This window comes from Bactrocera tryoni, unplaced genomic scaffold (assembly GCF_016617805.1).
Source record: "Bactrocera tryoni isolate S06 unplaced genomic scaffold, CSIRO_BtryS06_freeze2 scaffold_11, whole genome shotgun sequence".
In the NCBI taxonomy this organism is placed as follows: Eukaryota; Metazoa; Arthropoda; class Insecta; order Diptera; family Tephritidae; genus Bactrocera; species Bactrocera tryoni.
Genome location: NW_024395824.1, coordinates 10722535 through 10736197, shown reverse-complemented (window position 1 = coordinate 10736197; position 13663 = coordinate 10722535). Strand labels below are relative to the sequence as shown.

Genomic DNA, 13663 nt, shown 5'->3' with positions numbered 1-13663 from the left:
ATAAAACTTTCAAGTTCATATATGTATGAACAACAGTGGTCTGGTAGATGGAAGGTGATTTTGGTATTTAGTTTAGCAGAAAGGACACCACTCCCCACTCGGTTTTCTAGTTTTGATCCATCCATACAGATGCATAACCCCACGCCCTTGTTAAATCACCCTTTTAATACTCCTCTCTGGATAAGCTGGCAATATTGAAAATCGGATTTAGTTTCAACTCTGTATGATTTAGAAAATCCGTCTTAATGGGAAGAAACGGGAACTCTTTAAATTTCATAGAATGGACCTTATTTCTAAAAGGAAGAGTTCCCTCAGTCTAAGAGCTGGCCCAGCTTTCAATTTTATATAGAACATATTCGATGGTAGTAAATGTAGATAGATAGATATTTATTTATTTCATGCACAATAAATATGCAGAAAACAAGAGAAAAAAAAACAGCACTAGCTCGAGGCCATCAGCTGGTTTTACAAAAGAATACTAATTTACATTTCGTTTATGGATTACAAATATTATACAGTTAAGGTTAACTAAATTAAATGAGATAGGTTGCATGAGGCTATAAAACTAGATATCTTGCTTATGTTAAGTGCTGCAGTGTCGGAAAGAAGTTGTGATGGAACAGTCAAGCCAAAAATCCGTTGCCTTTGAATAGAAAATCGAGGGCAGATGCCCAAGATATGCTTCACAGATGTGCTCATTGCCCCGCACACGTTGCATAATGATACTCCATGACTAAGAAGATGTCCGTGAGTGATCTGCGTGTGGCCCAAACGAAGTCTTGTGAAAACGAGAATGTTTGACTGTTTAGCATCCGAAAGAAAAGTAGGGCTAATTTTTGTTGGATTAATATCTGCATAATGGTGAACATATTCTTTCCACTTTAGTAAGGATTTATTGTTAATATACTGCCGTACATGCCTCGACAAATCGGCCTTTTCAAAAGTGTCAAAACAGATAACTGGGTCATTATGAAGACTCTTCGCAACAGAGTCAGCTAGTTCATTGCCTTGGATGCCACAATGGCCAGGAATCCACATCAATTTAATTTCGTTTTTGTGTTTAATTAGCAAATCCCTGGTGTGGGTTACTAGAACGCTGTCCTTTTTGAATTTCCAGAGGGCATCAATGGCAGACCGACTGTCACAGTACAAATGCAGAAATTGCCCTTGGTTTTCGATGCAATTAAGGCGGCTTGATAGATAGCAAAGATTTCACTGGTGTAGATGGAGCAATGATTAGGCAGGATACCTTTTCTTAAAACATCAAGGTTTTCAGAGACTACTGCAAATGAGGTTGAAAATTTGGTTTTCGAACCATCGGTAAAAATAAAGTTGAATGCTTTTTGACTTAGCTCAGCTTTATATTCCAGAAAATTTTGCGCGTAAAGTTGTGGACAGGTGTTTTGCTTCTGAAATGTTTGTAAACGGGTTTCAATTGATAAGTCTGACAGCAGCCAAGGCGGGTAGTTTGGATACACTTTCCGAGTTGGTTTAACTGATACATTTAATTTCTTGGCAGTGATCAGTACACGGTGTATCGCTGAGAGCCGCTTTGGAAGATACTTTCGATTGGAAGCTTTAAGTATTTCGTCAAAGATGTGGCTGTTATTGCAGCATAAAATTTTGTATGTAAGGCTTGCAGTCATGTATTCGATTCTCTCATTTATGCTAGGGAGTCCAGATTCAGTTAGCATATTGTCGACGGGGGTGGTGGTGAAGGCCCGTAAGCTTATCCGCACCGCTGCGTAATATGGAGCACAGAGAAGATTTAAAGTGCTTTTAGCACAGGTTCCATAGATTGGCAGCGCGTAGTCAATTACAGTTTAAAATAATGCTTTAACAATATTACAAAGTGTAGTAGTATGAACAAATGATTTTTTAGACGAAAAATAATTCATAATATTGAGGCGTTTGATAAGTTTATTTCTAATATAATTACAGTGAAACCTAAAAGTTTATTTACAATCAAATAAAACGCCTAATATTTTCAAACTGCTGACATTGCTTACATACACATTGTTATGACATAGTTTTATATTTGGGCAGCATTTTTTCCGACAGATATGCAAGGTATTGCACTTCTCATATGATATAATCGCTCCTGACTGAGCCGACCAGACAGTAATGTCATTAAGGACTTTACAAAAAATCGCCTGAACCGTTTCAAGGCTGTCCTCTTTAGTATATATTAAAACGTCATCAGCATAAATCCCGTAACTTACTTTGTACTTATCTATAATTTGACTTATTTCGTCAAATGCAATAATAAATAACACTACCGAAAGAGGAGAACCTTGAGGAATCCCATTTTGCAAATCATATATCTCGGATGAAACGCCATTTACTCTGACTATAAATTTTCTATTCGTTAGAAAGTTTTTGACAAAGTTATACATTCTGCCACCCACTTTCCACTTTCTTAGTTGCCTTAAAACTACGTGTGCTCCAATGCGGTCAAAAGCCTTTTGGAAGTCAAGGGAAAGAGCTGTGATGTGTTTTTTACTGGATAAAGCATTCGAACAGAAATGATCGAAAGTTAATAGGGAATCGATGGTACTATGACCGCTTTTAAACCCAACTTGAGTAGAGCTTAACAATTTGTTTCTAGAAGCAAACCACATCAACCTGTGGGCAATTATTTTCTCCAGAACTTTACTATTACATACAAGTAGGGATATGGGCCGAAAACTTGATATATTATCCGCTGGTTTGTTTGGCTTGTGGATGGGAGATACAAAAGCGCACTTCCAACTTTGAGGAAAAATACCAGATGAAAAAATGCTGTTATATAGGTTTATCAGTCTCATTTTAAATGAATCGGGGAGATTTTTGATCATTACGTAAGTAATGCGGTCGTGTCCTGGAGAGGAGCCCTTAACCCTGTTAACGAAATTGTTAAATTCCTCCTTCGTGATTGGATTATCAATTTCTTTTGCAGATAGAAGGAGATTAGGAGGGGGAAAATATATTTCGCTTAACAGGCGAGTTTTGTCAGCTACAAAAGTTTGAGAAAAATTTGTATCGTTTGAATAACCAGACCAGTCCTTAGCAAACAAATTTGCAGCTTCCTTAGCAGATGGTGAGGGGTTATTGCCTACCACAAGGTGGGGAAAATTGGAAATACTATAAGACCCCGATAACTTTTTAAGGTTTTTCCATATTTCTTTGGGTGAAGTTGTAGGATTAATAGAGCTAGTAATATTGCTAAAGGCTTCTTTTTTTGCCTTTTTTGCCGCTAACTTGAATTTGGCGTTTGCTGCTTTATAAGACAGAAGGTTTTGGTTAGATCGTACACGTTTGTAGATATACCAGGCAGATTGCTTTATGGCTCGCAATTCAGCGATTTCCTTATTCCACCAAAGGACACATTTTTTCGAGAAATATGGCCTGCTTTGGGGTATAGATGAAGAAGCTGCAGTAAGGATAACCTTTTTAACTTGAGCGGCTTCCTTGTTGATGTTGTTGCTGGCGGGATAAAGGTTATTAATTTTCTCACATAAGTTATGGTACTTTTTCCAATTGGCCTTTTCAGTTAAGAATTTGGGAGCATGCTTGATCATATTTGCTTTGTTACAATTTAAGTAAAAAATTATTGGATAATGATCACTGCCACAGAGATCATCCAAGACTTTCCAAGAAAAGAGTGGGTAAATATTCGTTGATGATAATGAAACATATACATGAGTAAATGTTTTGTGTGTAGAGAAGTGCGTAGGTGTTTTATTATTTAGGACAGATAAGTCAAGTGAACAAATGAGTTCCTCAAAGCTTTTGCCTCTACGGTTTTGGATAGGGGAGCCCCAAAGCAGGCTCCACGCGTTAAAATCCCCACAAAAGATGAGTGGTTTAGGTAGAGAAATCAAAATACTTTTCAGCTCGTGGAAATCAATAGCACTGCTTGGCGGAAAATAAACTGAGATCACCGTGAAAGTTAACATAGCTTTGATTTGGAGGGCAATTATATTTAAGTTAGTTTCGATCTGAATACGTTTGAGGCAAATGTTTTTTTTAATCAGCAAACCAACGCCGTGAATATTAGTTTGATTCGTATTGTGGAAATATGCTACGTATGGAGAAGGTGCTAAAAATGTATTCCCATATCCAATATTGGTCTCTTGCAGAGCAATAAGATCTGGTTTAAATTCAGTAATAAGTAACTGAAGCTCATGATAATTATTAAATAAACCATTTATATTCCATTGTAAAAAAGTTAACATATTTAAAGGCTGGAATTAGAAGCTGAAAGTAATTATTATATTGATATATACGGAAAACTGAAGAGCATTAACTGTCCGAATCATCAGACATTTTCTGTAATTGTGTAAGAGAAAGAACTCTGTTAATTGATGCAGGTGGAGAGAAAACAATTGCCGAAAAACTGTCATCAGTGGTAAAGTTGTTATTCATAGTATCAGTAGTTGAGTATTTTTGTGCTTTATTGAGTGACGCTGCACTATTTAAGTTTACGGTGGTCTTCGAGAGAAGTACTAGCATGGTTATAGCATTCATCATCTGAGCTATTATTTGAGTGGAGAGTGGTTTGCTTATTAGAGAGCATTCGCTTTGATTGTTGGTTAGCTGATTTCTGTTTAGTTGGGCTGAGATCAGAGTGGAGAGTTTTTTGGTAGTTAGCTGTGATTTGAGTAGAATTTTGAAGAGAGTTATTTTGATTATTGGGCTGTTGATTAGTAAGACTATTGCTTGAGAAAATTTGTGTTTGGTCGCTGGAGACTTTTGGATTTGAAGGTGATTTATGAATGATAGTTGATGAATTGGTGCTAGAATTCTCCTTGTTCTCATTAATTACCGTTTGTGAGGAACCGGTACTTGGTGCAGTAGTATTAGCACGTGCGTTTGCTGGAGACGAAAGCACAGTGGCGTAGGAAATTATGGGGTTAGCTGGGGGTAATGTGACTTGCTTTAGATATATATTTTTGGCTTCCTTCATCGAGCATTTATTTCTGGTTTTTATAGTTAAAATTTCTTTAGCTTGCTTAAACCTTTTACACTCACTTGAGGATGACGGATGTGGCTCAGAACAATTGGCACACTTAACTCGAGTGCAGTCGTTTGGGTGATGGGGAGGAAAGGAGCATGTTACACATGTCGGACTATTTTTGCACCAGTTTGCGGTGTGCCCTAGCAATTGGCACGATCTGCACCTCATAGGGTTGGGAATGTACTCCCTAACCTTTACGGAGTGCCACGAAATATCTATTTTGCTGGGGAGTTTGTATGAGTCGAAGGACAGGAGAACAACCCCACTGGGAGTTGCCTTACCGTCAACTACTTTGTTGAATTTATGAATTGAAGTAACGCCTTGGCTGCTTAATTCTTTTACAATTTCCTCATCACTTACTTTATTGAGGTAAGGAGCATATATTGTTCCCTTTGTTGTGTTCAGCGAGGCATGAAATGAAAATTTGACAGAGCATACACCATGTAGTTGCGTAGTAGCCAGAAATTTTTGGGCAATTTTTATATCTTTTACTAGAAGCAGAAGGTTTCCGTCTCTAAGCTCAGATATGGAAATAACATCTTTGCTGATAATTTGTATGGCTTTGTGCACCGCAAAACATGAGAAGTCTGAAATTTTTTATTAACATCATCACATGCTAGAATAAGAAATTTTGGGTCTGCCACAACGACGTTTGGTAGTTCGGGGAAAATATTAATAGGCGAACCATTAGAAAGTTTTTCTTTTTGCGTGGGTAATCGTTTCTGCAAGTAGTGCAAAACGATTCACCCTACTAGCACTTGCCCCTAGGGGCATTTCACAATTTGAACAAACTCACCAAGCCTGAATAAAAAATATTCAGTGAATGATAAATATGAAGCAAAGCTTTACACTAATCAACGAATAGAGGCAAAAGAGAATAACGGAACTGAGACCGCACTGAAATCACTATGATAGCGAACTTAACACGACCAAACACTTTGAGTGCTAGACGCTGACTGGTAGTAAATGTAAAATTACGTTATGTGCCTGGCTTGGCGTTGTTCCGAGAGCTCCATTGATGCAAATACTAGCTGCTCTTTAAGTGCTTTTCTTACGTCTTACGGCGTATTTCTTTTCCGTTATTGGCTACCATACCAATATACCGTAAGTCAAAACCGGTTTTACCACTGCTGCGTAGAGCCAGTAAGCTACTCGAGGCGTTAATCCTCATTTGAGCACCTCCATTCTTTTACACGTGTAAAGTGCTGTAGCTGCCTTCTTTCAGAATTCATTTAACAATATCGTCGCAATTTCTGGCATATTGTTGTTCAGATTTCTGAACAGTTCTTAAAGGCTACAATTGCAGATAAGATATTTTTGTAAATCTGTATAGAAACAAATATAATGTTACAAATATTTATGTTCATTATTGCCAGCGCATACGATTCTAGTCTCAAACGTAGATATGTATTTACAAATACCCATTTCTATCAACAGTGTAATAAATGTTCATTTCGGGTATATTGATTAGAAACTGTAGTATTTAATGTATGCAATGTAAAGGATCGCAAATGATCCTAAACTAATATTAGATAAGAAATAGTTGTGTATACCGTTGAGAACACTTACAGTGGGCCAATAAAGTTTACATACACCTAATTCCATTAATTTTTGTGGTTTTTTTCTATCCATTTCAAGATATGTATATTTAACATTAAACATATCATATCAAAATATTTTTTTTTTACACAAATAAAAAAAATTAAAGTTAAAGCTTAAAATGAGCATAATGTATATCAAAAAAGTTTACGTACACTTATGATTGTTTACATAAAACAAAAGTAATTACAATACTTTTAACGGGTTTTGGCCTACATTTTGTTGCTATTAGTGTCCCTAGACATCGTTGTATGCTCCCCACTCAATTTCTAGTATTATTTCCGGATGTTTTGACCCATTAAGTCCATGATCCAGCATTTTGGCCTTATTTTGATGAAATTCGATGTTTTCGAATATGGTTTTCCAAAAAGTTACAGATATTTTGAATAGGATTAATGTCTAGCGATTGCGGGACCTATAGAGTTATTTTTATTTCCATAACAACCATTCACGTACAAGATAAGTTGTGTGTTTTGGGTCGTTATCCTGTGGTAAATAGAAATGGCTGCTATTAACAGCTGATTTAAGCACACTTAAAATTTAACATTTTAGGAAAAAAATTTAAATTTTAAGTGTGCTTAAATCGACTGTTAATAGCAGCAAAACCAATTTCCAACAGGATACCGACCCAAAATACATGTCTTATCTTGTACATGAATGGTTGTTATGGAAATAAAAATAACTCCATAGGTCCCGCAATCACTAGACATTAATCCTATTCAAAATATCTGTAACTTTTTGGAAAACGATGTTTAGGGACACTAATAGCAACAAAATGTAGGCCAAAACCCGTTAAAAGTATTGTAATTACTTTTGTTTTATGTAAACAATCATAAGTGTACGTAAACTTTTTTGATATAAATTATGCTCATTTTAAGCTTTAACTTAATTTTTTTTATTTGTGTAAAAAAAAAAATATTTTGATATGCTATATTTAATGCTAAATACATATATCATGAAATGGATAGAAAAAAACCACAAAATTTATCCATTTTGAAACAAATAAACGTGTCGAAATTTAATAGAACTGGGTGTATGTAAACTTTATTGGTCGACTGTATGTATGTTTAAGATATGAGTACATACTGTCGGTATGTACAGTAGATTAGTATTAAGATATGTGTATGTACTCTGCATGTGGTGCATACAGTAATTAGTATAAGAAAATCTATAAATAAAGGAGCTCTGGGCAACCAGAGCTGCGTACTGTTTTAATCTTAAACCCTTCGCGTCGTTTTTACTTTACAATTGTGTTTCCTAATAAACCACACTACCTCTGTCTTGCTAGCATTAAAGTTCAGTTCGCACGATACAGTCCATCGATTAATATCATTTTATATTGTGTATATAAGTTTAGCGAGGGTACTCGGATTTCAGATAAGTGGAGATGACACGCCTTCTTGGGATGTACCCTTTCAGACAGATCTGCACATATCCTTCAAGCTCCCAGCGTTGAAATTATTGACCTGCCGAGAGGCTCAGAGATGCTCATTGAGGCCGCTCAGTATGGTCATATGCTGGATGCTGTTGAGACCTCCTTTTATATCTAGGAAAGCTATAAAAGTATTATTTCTATCCATAGATTTTTCGAGCTCTGCTACCACTGAACTTGGTGCTGTTTCTGTGAATTTTCCCTTAGAACACGCGCTTAGAATGATCATAGGATAGATGCTATTGAAAGCGTCTCCTACATATACCTAGGAAAATTAGTAGGGTGTTCTCTCCATAGATTTTTCGATCTCTGTTAACACTGAGCTTGGTGCAATTTCTATAGATTTTCCCTTAGAACACGCATGCTGCGAAAATGCCATTTTTCTGGGTTTAGGTTGCTTCTTATGTGTAAGAGGGCTTAATTCCTCCCCTACTACGAGTTATTGGACAAGCCATATCTAATGCTTATCGGCAGGAGTTTGTGGACTGTTTAACGAGGATACTCAGGTGTACTTTATTCCTTAACTTTCTATCTTGTCTACATTTTCTTTAATTATACATTCAATGTAGCGGTGATCCGAAGAAAAGTGTTTTTCAAGAGTTCTCCGTATTAATTTTTTGATATGAGTATCTAATATTTTCCGCTGGTTTCTTGTTATGAATGTTGTCATATTACCTCTGTTACAAAACAAAAGCCTAGTACCCGTTAAGTAGTTAAAGAGCAACTCACCCCTTTGGAGCGCTATTACACGAAGCAACTTTTGTTGCGGCAACTCTTGGTTTATAGGCGAGGGGGCGACGAGGAGAGGGGAATCGCGCCGAGTTTCCAGTGTTCAGCAACTCGCTTTGTGTTCTTATTCGTAACAGTTCGCTGCGACGTTTTTCGGCATTCGTGTTCTTTCTTTCGTAGTACATAGTTGCATTTGCGTATCTTTTTTTTGAAATTAATATTTTGAATATATTTAAAAAATTTAACTTAATCTTTTGGTAAGTAATTTGCAAATATGTATGCAAATATACATAATATAATATAAATATTTTAGAAAATGGAGTATTACGAAAAAATCGAATTAATTAAAGATATTGTGAAATGTATGGATGAAGCCATACAAATTGATTTAGACGATAGTAAAAAGGATGATAAATCTTTGTTTTAATAAATAAAATGTATTTCTTAATTGACAGAGCTGATTAATATAAGTGATAGAGTGGCCCAAAAACCTATAAGGAAAACGATACGACAATGGGTTAAAGTAAAGTGAAAGGGAATGAGAAAAAAACTCGAACAGAGTTGCGCAACACAAGTTACCCGTGTGAAGGTAATGGGCGACAGCAAAAGAGAATCGCCCGAGAATTAGCAACAAAAGTTGCTTCATGTAATAGCTCTCTTGGTTGATATCCGATCTGCTCCATACTGTGTGGTGCGAATTTGATTCGCATCCGAATATAATCAATCACTTGAAAGATTTACTGTCCCGTACCAGTTCTTTTTCAGTTCCGATGGCAAATAGCATGTCATCAGTTGCTAGTGCTTTTTTAGTTTTTTATTAGCCATTGTACATGTCCAAATTTGCCATAAATTATAACCTGATGTCCTCAATCCGCAAACATGCTCTCCATTAGGGTGGATCGGTTCCGGACTTTTTTCTATTCGGGATTTCTAATAGTGCGGAAAAGTTGCCTTAGTACTTCCTGATTCCAATGCAACTTTTTGTTTTGAGATCGGATTGCATCTTCAACCCCAACTCCGGCCTTGAAATTTCGGAAATTCGCCTTAAATCATGAAATTGTCTACCTAGCGCCTGAAATACGTATCTCATGGCAAAATGTATAAAACAAAAGTTATTTGTCACGTCATTTGCTACCGAAATGGCATATGTGATCATGGCCGTAGGACGAACCGTTCCCGAGATACGAGCGAAAATGCGGCGCGCCACAGCGCAAGGTGAAAATCGGCTTGCGGCCACACTGCTTGACGTTGATTTCGCCGAGTGCTATCACTCAGATTCATTCACCTACGCCAAAGGACACGTTCGGATAGGTCTCCACATAAATATTTTTTCATCGAGTTCCTTCACTCTTGTCGGTGATTTCGCCGCGTTCTATCACTTACATTCATTTCCCTGCGCCATACGACACGTTCGGACTGGTCTCCACATAAATATTTTTTCATCGAGTTCCTTCACTCTTGTCGTTGATTTCGCCGAGTGCTATCACTTATATTCTCTCAACAGAACACAGAACTCAAAATGTCTGTATCTAAATTTAAATTTAGACAGAAATGTCCTGTGTTTGGCATATATCCGTACAATCTCTCTGAGTCCCAGTTACCTACTTACCAGGATGTTCTTTTGTGTTATCAGTTTCACACACCAGAGTTGTACAAATGCTCACCCCATACCATAAGAAATTTCTGACTCTTAAACAAATGTTTTTAAGGAACCCAATAGGTTTGAGCTCTAAAAGAGACGACTTTGTCTCTTCTGCCGGAAAATTATTTGACATCGCTGCTTGTAAATGCATTTATTTTTCTTCTTGCACTTGTCCAAAGGAAAGGAAAGTTCCTATCAATGAACAACCATTTCTCTTGGACCAGAGAACCAGAAGAATTGGTCGCATTGGAAATGTTGATCTACCTGAAACAAAAAAGATTACAAAGAAAAATGAACGTAAAGAAGAGCTTTCAAAACGTCATTCAACATCAACACTTACCAGAAAAGTATCAGCTAGAACACGTGACCCTTCAGATCAGCCAGACTCTCATACAGAAGACAACAATATAGGTGCGTCGCACATGGATTCTTCCAAAAACGATGCTGATGATGAATTTTCTCTTCCATCCTCTAAAACCAAACAAAACAGACTAGTATTAGAACACACTGCTTTAGCTGTCCAAAGTTTTGGAGTAAGTTATAGAGCAGCGGCCTTGATTGTTTCATCTGCTTTTCTGGATGCCAAAAAAACAGGTTTGATGACAAAGGATCCGGCTAGCTTTGTCACTGACAAATGCAAGATTAGTCGGGCAAAAAAAAGTGTTGGAGTTAAGCTCCAAAACACCGAAAGTATTGACTCTGTATATGGGCTGTATTTTGACGGCCGCAAAGTACTACCGCGACACTGTCAAAGAGGAACATATTTCTCTTATAGCGGAACCTGGTTGTCATTACTTTGGCCACGTCACCTCTCCTTCCGGGTCAGCTGAGGATGAGACGCAAGCTATGTGGCAACATTTACAAGACAATTCAGTTGATGTGGAACATCTAGAAGTTGTCGATGCTGATGGCACCAACACGAACACAGGTTGAAAAGGTGGAATCATTCGGAAACTAGAAGAAAGAATGGGTAGGTCATTACAGTGGGTTGTTTGTCTTCTACATTTCAACGAACTTCCATTTCGTGCTCTTTTCGAACACATAGATGGTGTCTCAAAGAATCCAAATACATTCCCTGGCGACATAGGTAAACTGCTCCCTGATTGTGAGAAGTTGCCTGTTGTCAAATTTGAAAGTTTTCCATCCTGCCAATTACCTTCTGAGGTTATTAATCCGACCCAACTTAGCACATACCAAGCTTATCTCTATAAAATATCAGAAGCTGTTATTTCCGGTCAATGTTCCTCAGATTTAGCGTCGATGCATCCAGGTAACATGTGCAAATCTCGCTAGCTCACCAGTGCAAATAGAATTCTGAGATTATACATTTCTACTGACAAACCAACAAAAGAAATAAAGATTTTGGTCAAGGACATACTTACAGTTTACTCACCTTTGTGGTTCTCAATAAGATTCAACAGTTCAATCAAAGATGGCTCGCGCCATCTCTATGCTGTAACTCAAAGGTCGAGATACTTACCTGCTAAACTGCGCAAGGTTATCGCTTCATCCATTCAACAGAATGCTTTCTTTGCTCTTCCAGAAAACATTCTCCTTAGTATGGTGACTGACGAACGGATAGAAGTCAGAAAGTTGGCCCTTGACCGTCTTCTGGCAGCCAGAGAAGCAGAGTCTGACACTGTAAATCTAAGGGTTAGATGTAATAAAGTGCCAAAGCTGAATTTCAAAGCTAATAATTATTACGATATGATTACCTGGAAGACTATTACCTTGACTGTTCCACCAGTTCTTTGTTCAGTTTCTAACGAAGAACTCATAAAAGGGCTGTCGGGAGACACTGCAGAGGTATGGAAATTTAGTGAATTCCCCTCTCACACCGTGGAAGTCGAGAGAACCGGCAAACTGGTGACAGAGGCATCTTCTAAAGTTATTGGCCTCCAATCTCGTGATCGTTTTATACGCTCTATACTTTAATCTAGGCAACAAGTGCCAAAGTTTAGTACAAAATCTGATTTTATCAATAAATTTGACACAGATTCAGACTAAAACAAGCCTGGCATATGGTTGGTTGGTTGGGTTGAGCTTGGGAGGAACCCGAAGAGCAGCCACTTTCACGCGATGGGTTCTGGGTGACCAATACAGGTTAGCTGAGAGCTGCAACAATTTTCACCTTGCGCTGTGGCGCGCCGCCTTTTCGCTCGTATCTCGGGAACGGTTCGTCCTACGGCCATGATCACATATGCCATTTCGGTAGCAAATGACGTGACAAATAACTTTTGTTTTATACGTTTTGCCATGAGATGCGTATTTCAGGCGCTAGGTAGACAATTTCATGACTTTAGGCGAATTTCCGAAATTTCAAGGCCGGAGTTGGGGTTGAAGAATCTCAAAACAAAAAGTTGCATTGGAATCAGGAAGTACTAAGGCAACTTTTCCGCATTATTAGAAATCCCGAATCGAAAAAAGTCCGGAATCGACCCACCCTACTCTCCATAAACCCAATACTCCTGATTGAGGACGAAATCAGGCTACGCCATGCGGTTAGCTAGGGATAGTGAATCTAATTTGCAATGGTGAAGATTAATTTGAAGAAGACCCGTTAATTATTGTCTTATTTGCATCTTATTGAGAGTCGCTCAGAAGCTCACTCTCAGTTAGTCTGTCTGCATTCTCAGACCCCGAAGAACAATCATCTTGTTCAGTGTTTCCTACGTCGCTAGAGGTCTCCATGGGATCTTCAACGAGATCGTCTATTGTGGCCTTGTACAGTTGGATCGATCGCTCGTCATCACAAGATATCATCTTGATTTAGCTCAGGTACCATCCGGCATATGTGCATGACGGTAGCGAAACTGCATTACTTAATAGTGCCTCCAACGCTATATTAAACACCGCAGCTTGCACCCATTTGCATTGGGCTATGGTCTTTTGCCTTACGGATCAACCTCTTCAAATGACCTCTGCCGCTTGTCTGCCACTGCGGGCGGTTCAAGTATAAAATTTGGCAGGATTGCTCTCTCACACTCAGTGGATACTTGAAGCTCCTTCGTTAGCCCCTCCCAGATAGACGATAACGAGAAACGGCATACCATGCCTTCGCTGGGTATTAAGCGGCCATTATACGGCAAACGCACTCCTAACAGCAGCACTTTTTGCATCTCCTCCTCTCACTACTTAGCAGCCAAACTTTGGCTTCAGGGTTTGAAACCGGCTGCCGCTGGTGCTGTTGCTTTCCTGGAGCTAGCATTGGCTTCAACTCTCTTGTTGGTTTGAGCCTTACCTCTTAAACCAAGTTTCGCTT

The 13663-nt window shown here is 38.2% G+C and overlaps 1 pseudogene; it reads right to left on the bottom strand.

Annotated features, from left to right (window-relative positions):
• Positions 1-443: 443 nt before the first annotated feature.
• LOC120779660 lies at positions 444-1785 on the bottom strand (annotated as a pseudogene).
• Positions 1786-13663: the final 11878 nt, after the last annotated feature.